Here is a 7,172-nt window from a genome sequence, read left to right as displayed (position 1 = left end):
TCAATAGGCCCTGAGGCCAGAAGATAATGTATAAGAAACTCACAAAGAAGTTACTGGAAACTCCCTGGTTTCCTGAGGGACAAGATGATGTAATGTTAAACTTTCTTCCCCTAAAAATGCAATAACTTAGAATATAAAAGCTACTGTAAAAAATAAAGATTTGCCAGACTCTACTACACCCCTCCAGTCTGGTCTCTCTCTCTCTCTCTCTCACCTTTTCTCGATGATGCCGTTCATCCTGAGGCTACCCCTGGATCCTGCTGAGGCTGGACCCCAGCAGTTCCTCTTTGCGTTTCAGGAAGGGGAAACCTTTCCAGGGCCCTACACGGGGCTCACACATGCTGATAAGGCCAGAGACTTGCTTGGGAAGAGGTACTCAGGAGGACAGCAGCAGAGTAAGGAAACCCAAGGGGACGTCTCTGCAACGTGACTTGCAGTCTCGGGTTTTATGGTGATGGGGTTAGTTTCCAGGTTGTCTCTGGCCAAGCAATCTGACTCAAGGGTCATTTCATGCATTTTGTTCAGCTTTCTATGACCAATAGTAGGTAAGGAAGTCCAGAAACACCTTCTTGCATTTTACAAGCAGAAATCATATTTCATTAAGAGAAAATATACCTTTGAAAAAATAATTTAAAATCGCCTAACACATATGCTTGAAGGTTACTATTGTTTCATATTCTTTGTTTCGTTCATGAACATGGTAAAATGTAATATCAGGAGAAACAATTAGATGGCTTTTTTCACCACTAGAGAAAATAGGGGCCCCCTCCAATTCAGGGCGACTAGGTGGCCAGGAGCCAGCCCTGCTGACCCAGCAGCCAAGTCACCCCGCTGGGGCCACCCAAGTGCCAGGAACGGCCCCTCAGGGACAGAGGGTCCCCGAAGGGCATCCGAACCAGCGGCGCTGGGCTGACAACCTTGCCCTCCGGGTAAGACGTTGAAGGGAGACGGACACGCACCACCCCCGTGTGCAGAAGCAGCCCCCGGGTCTCTGCAAACAAGGCCCGCGAGTCTTTCCATCTCCTACCTGCAGCTGCACGACGACGCCTCCTTCCCTCAGACCGTCCATCTCTGAAAAAGGTCCTAGGCCCAGTCCCCTCAGGCCTTTGATGGCTTTCCCACAGCCCAACCTGCACGTGCAAGCTCCTCATTGGCTGAGGCGGGCGAGGGTGAGCTCACTCCCACTCCCGACATCCCACCACAGACAATTTTCTTGGGGAATTCCCCATGATGAAGCCATGAACTTACTTCCCATTTGACCCTGGACTAAAGGGCTCAGGATGCAAATGATTTGGGGGGCCTTTGGCCTTCCAGCCTTGCCTGCTAGAGAGTCACTGCAGGGCTTCCAAGTTCAGCACACACATGCGGGCTGGGGAGGAATTTCGTGGGCTCACCCCTCAGATCCTAACACACTTGTGGAAACATATGTCTGCCCACCTACCCTCTCCCCTTGAGGGGTCTCCCCACCACAGACCCCTGACTGAGGACAACCCGTCCCCGGACAACAATAAACCCTTGCCTCACCTTTGCCCTCCACTGAGGTCCACTCCAATTTCTATGCTTTCTCACGAGCCACTCTTCTAGCGTTCAGGGTCCTAGCACCAAAAGATGCCGCGAGTGTGGCACATACGCTTTTCGCCCTTCAGGGCCGTTGGTCATGGTCCAAGGCGAGCTCCTTCAGAAAGCCAAAGGCTCGCTGCAACTTTGGATTCATTTCTTCAGCTCCTTTTCAATCTTAGTTGTCTTTTTCTTCCTTTTTTCTTCTTTTTTTTTTGTCTTTTTGCTTTTTCATTCATTTTATAATTTGTTTCTCTTGTATATTCTGTTAATGTTATTATTATTATTATTGTTTGTTTGTTTGTTTTCCTTCTCTTTTTCTACTTTAATGACACTAGTTGACTTCTAGAGTCATCTTTCTAATTCAGGGGCTCAAAACGCATTATAACTTAAGGTATAAGCAGATTTCCCTCCTGGAGGTGGATGACTGTTGGTTTCCTTCCTGGTGTGTGACATGTATGTTTGTTTGCTCCCCCGTCTTGGAGATTATGCTTGCCTTCCAGCACTAAGGGGGTTCCACAGTCCACGGGTTTCCCATAGCTGACGTGTTGACTCCGTTGATCCTTACTAAGAAAAGACGGCCGTGACCCCGCTTTCTTCCTTAGCCTCTTGCACCCCTGCCACCTCCCACTGCCCCGTCCCATCCCAGGACCCTACCTGTTTGTGCCTTATGACGCACGTGCTCACAACCTTGCTGTCCTTTTGCCTCCTTCCCATGGCACAGAGAAGCCAGATCAGCCAGTATTTGTCTCTCTTTCGCAAGGATGTCACCCAGCATAAGGCGACTTTCCCATTCCCTCTGCCACGCCGCTCCAATCACCATTCCTTCCTTCTCCTTGTCCTTGTCCTTCTTCCGGCGTGGATGGGGCAAGAGGTAAGTCCATTTGAGGCAATGGGGCGGAGCAAGATGGGTGGTGATGATGAGGGCGGGCTGTGGGTGACTCCAATTCCTCGGCCAGGGTACACTTGTTCATGTTCTTGGCGGAAGATACTGCTCATCATTCTTTCTCCCTTCTATGTGTGGAGGGCACGGTGCGGTGTAGGTAACAGTGTGGGGGAGAGAAGCAAGCGAAACGTTCTCTGCTTCTTGCCAGGCCGACTAGGGGAGTCAGGAGCCACAGTTGGCCCTCTAGGTCTGAGATGCTAAGTCGCAAATTCCCGGTCCATTGTTTGATGGAGGGTTTTGGGTTTGAAGTGTTATGCCCAATGTCCGAATCCCCGAGCAGGAAGAGAGAAGGCTTCCAAGACAATGCAACTCTCAGGAAGGGAAGTTTATTACTGACTCGAGTCAGGACTCTCCGCCCGCAACCAACGCAGTGGTGCGGGTCAGAGAGCCCCGAGCCCAAGCTGTTACACAAATTTATAGGGTGAGAAGCAGATTGGTTACACATTTGCAAAGCAATTTTATTGGTCAATACTTTCGCGCGCGGGGGACTTTCCTGGCGGTTTCCGCCCCGTTCCTAATTTCCTAATTGGCAAACATCGGTGAAAGCTAATTGGTCCTAATTGGCAAACAGTGGTCATTGTTAAGCGAAAGCTCCCTGATAGTAGGAAGGCCTACTCCTAATCTAAGTTGCGTTACTTCTGCTCGCCTCACAGAGCCAGCAACCAAGAGCAAGAAATAAACCGCAAGAGGGGATCGATAAGGGTCCTCGGACGCCCCTCCACCAGGTCGCGGGATCACGAGGCAGGCGGGAAAGCAGCTAGGAGAGCACAGTTTCCCCACCGCCCCAGACACTTTGGAGGCCGGCCACGTCTCATCGCGTCCAGCGGCGTTTGTCCGGGGCCAAGCGGGACGAGACAACTGACGGACAGATAGGATGGGCAGAGTCGGATGTCCAGTTGTCTTGCTCTCACCATCTAGGGCAGGCTTGGGTCTTTCCTCAGTGCGGGGAGGACCTTTGCTTTCAGAAAGGAACGGTTGCATGAGCCATCTCCACTTAGGCACCTGTGCCATGCTGGTGGAGAAGTTTCTTTGGGACTCGACGGGTTGCCTTTCTCCCCTTGGCCGTCGTGTTTGTGCCGGTGGTGCTGGCGGTGGTGCTGGGGGCACGGTGAATCGCTTCTCCCGTTTGGCACTTGGAGGTTCTGCAGCAGACTCCTTGCACCGGAAATGGAGCCCCAGGCAGCTCAGCGCACGAGCGTCCCAACGGTGACGAACAGATTTCCGCGTCATTCCTGCCAGAAGTCCCTTTCCCAAGTAGCACTACGCCTCCCAAGCACATTCCACCCATAGCGCCTGGTCACCCAACTCCTCCCTGGACCCTGCTCGACGTTTGGGTCGTTTCCCAGAGCCTGACCGGCCAGAAGGACACGATTCACGGACCCGCACCCGCTCCTCCCTGCCCCCGAAGGGCTCAGGAGATCGTCTCCTTCTCGGCTGGCTTGGGCAGACTGTGAGGCGTCTTCCTGCCGCGTCACTCACCAGAGGCCAGCGGTGCGGCCAGAGAAAGCAGACGGGGAAAGAAAGGCAAACCCACACCCAAAGTCCCATCCAGAGAGGATTCTCCCACCCGCGCAGAAGCGCGAGGACCTAGGACCGTGCTCAGACCCCGTCACGCACCACATCCTCTCCAGGAACTTGCCAGCAGAGGCAGCCCTCGAGAGCTCGGCAGCTCAGCACGATCCAGGTGAACAGCGTGGCCCCGGTCACACTGCAGGCCCCGCCTCTTTCCAGGAGGCTGCACCAGCCACACCGCCGAGAGGAACTGGCTCCTCGCCGGAACTCTTGGTGGGTCACACAGGGCGTGCCGCACGCAGAGTGTGCGCGGGCTTCTGCACGCATGTGCCTCCGAGCCTACCTACCGCCACAGCCCCAGAGATGGCCGCGGCTTCTTGTTCTTCCTCTTGGTCGCTCGGGCCCTCCTGCTGGCACAAGGGCCGTTGCCAACGCTCCTCGGGCCCGGAGGCGGGCTATCCGTGCTGGGACGGTCGAGCCAGTGGTGCTCCTGTCCAGGCAGCTTGCCGTCTCTCCCTCCTCCGTGTTTGGACTGGTGAATCACGACTGCGCCGACAGGCAGCGCCGACTGCATCTTCCGGAGGTCGAAGGCCGGCTTCGGCCGGTTGTGTTCTTGGAGGCGTCTCCACCGCTCTAAGCTGATTCCTTCGACCTCTGTGTCCCCCGGGGACACCTGCGACCCAGGAGCTCTGCCGCTGGCGTCTCCCGCGGGCTCCCCGGGGCCGGCGGGGTCAGGTTCCCCGGGGTGTGTGGGGTCGGCCGGCAGGGGGGCGCTGCCCCTCCCCCAGCACCGGCTTGCCACGCACCCTCCCGGGAGTAGAAGAGGACGTAGGCGCTCTGGCTCAGGGCAGTACTCTCGTCACAGGAGCTCACCTTGGCATCGTCCATCTTATACCACTGGACGTTGCCCACTCGCACGTAAGAAAAGTAGTGTCCTCACAAGTCCACCCGGAGTGCACCAGCACGGCATAGAGCACGTAGCCCAGTGGCCCTGACTTCCGCTCAGACGTGTAGGGCTGCAGGTCGAGGCACTGGGGAGAGCGCACTTCCTGAGCCCTTTTGGCCCCGCTCACCTGTGTGAACCGCTTCAGCACCAGCACCAGGACCTGGGACGTGCTGTGCAAAGTCAACTTCTTGGTGGCAGGCACCTTCCGGAGACAAGCGCCACACTCATAGGCATTTTCAGCGTCCAGCTTCTCGGGCTTCACCAGCTCTCTCAGAGCTTGCTCCACACTCTGAGCCGCCGTGATATCCAGGCTGACGTCCAGATAAGGGTCGAACGTGTCCGAGACACCGAGGCAGTGGAGACACTGGATCTGAGACCTCCAAGTCCCGCCGAAGATCTAAGGGATGAGGGTGGTGTCCTCGGAGGGATGGCCGGACGGCTGGGATGCACTCAAGCAGCCTTGCTGCATGGCATTCAGAGTGAACATCAGAAACTCGTGGGCGTCTTCCTGCTGGTGTCTGTGGAAGCCCGCCAGCAGGTCCTTGCGGGGCCGGATCACCTCTCCTGGGTGAAGGAGGGCTCGGGTCACGTGAACTCGCATGGCACAGAGCGTGCAGGAGTTGCAGGCCGGACAGAGGGTGGCGTGCTGCTGGGACACCACCCAGCTGGCCAGGGGCGGCATGTGGCTCAGACACTGCAGCGCTGCATTCACGTAGCAGGTGTTCCCCAGATTCTGAAGCCCAGCCCCGACCCCCCACGGCCCCCTCCAACTCAGGGCGACTTGGTGGCCAGGCGCCAGCCCTGCCGACCCAGGAGCCAAGTCACCCCGCTGGGGCCGCCCAGTGACGGCCTCCAAAGGGCTGCACCATCGGTGCTGGGCCGACAACGTTGCCCTCCAGGGAAGACGTTGAAGGGAGACGGACATGCACCACAGCCGTGCGCAGAATTAGCCCCTGGGTCTCTGCAAGCAAGGCCCACGAGTCTTTCAATCTCCTACCTGCAACTGCACGACGACGCTTCCTTCCCTCAGAGCGTGCTTCTCGGAAAAATATCCTGGGCCCCTCCCCCTCGGTCCTCTGATGGATTTCCCACATCCCCACCCTGCAAGTGAAAGCTCCTCATTGGCTGCAACGTCCGACAGCGTGCTCACTCCCATCCCCGACATCCCACCACTGACAATTTTCTCGGGGAATTCCCCATGACGAAGCCCCGCACGCACTTCCGATCTGGCCCTGGACGAAAGGGCTCAGCATGCAAGTGATTCATGTGTCTGTGGTCTTCCAGCCTTTCCCGCTAGAGAGTCACTGCAGGGTTTCCAAGTTCTGCACACACATGCGGGCTGGGGAGGAATTCCATGGGCTTACCCTTCAGATCCTAACACACTTGTGGGAACATATGTCTGCCCACCTACCCTCTCCCATTGAGGGGTCTCCCTAACCCAGACCCCTGGCTGAAGACAACCCCTCCCCGGACAACAATAAACCCTTGCCTCAACTTTGCTCTCAACTGAGGTCCACTCCAATTTCTATGCTTTCTCAGTAGCCACTCTTCTAGCGTTCAGGGTCCTAGCACCAAAAGATGCCTCGAGTGTGGCACATATTCGTTTCTCCCTTTAGGGCCATTAGTCATGGTCCAAATTGAGATCCTTCAGAAAGCCATAGTCTCGCTGCAACTGTGGATTCATTTCTTCAGCTCCTTTTCAATCTTAGTTGTCTTTTTCTCTCTTCTTCTACTTTGTTTAAATTTTTTTTTACTTTCTCTTCATTTTATTTATTTATTTATTTTTGCTTGTTTCCATTCTCTTTTTCTATTTTAATTACACTAGTTGACTTCTAGTGTCATCTTTCCAATTGAGGGGCTCAAAACGCACTATAGCCTAAGGGATAAACACATTTTCCTCCTGGAGGAGGATAGCTGTTGTTTCCTTCTTGATGTGTGACTTATTTGTTTGCTCTCCCATCCTGTACATTATATTTCCCTCTCAGCACTACGGGCGTGTCTCTGAGGAGGTCCGGGCCACAGTACCCCATCCCTTGTCACCATAGCCAGGCACCTAGGAGGGTCGTTAACAACACACACACTTGTCAGTCCTGAACCTGCGCACCCAGCTCACTGTTGCCTCCTGAGGAGTCACAGTAAAGCCCCCTGTGCTGAATTCCCCTATCTCCCTCTCCAGACAAGCCGATCCTTTCCCGTGTGGCCCAATGGCGT

The 7,172-nt window shown here is 55.2% G+C and overlaps 1 pseudogene; it reads right to left on the bottom strand.

Annotated features, from left to right (window-relative positions):
• Window positions 1-4,102: 4,102 nt before the first annotated feature.
• LOC136171064 (ubiquitin carboxyl-terminal hydrolase 17-like protein 6) lies at window positions 4,103-5,886 on the bottom strand (annotated as a pseudogene).
• Between the last annotated feature and the right edge of the window lie 1,286 nt (window positions 5,887-7,172).

This window comes from Muntiacus reevesi, chromosome 6 (genome assembly GCF_963930625.1).
Source record: "Muntiacus reevesi chromosome 6, mMunRee1.1, whole genome shotgun sequence".
Classification (NCBI taxonomy): domain Eukaryota; kingdom Metazoa; phylum Chordata; class Mammalia; order Artiodactyla; family Cervidae; genus Muntiacus; species Muntiacus reevesi.
The sequence above is the reverse complement of the archived record's forward strand: the minus strand, read 5'-3'. Positions and strand labels throughout refer to the sequence as shown.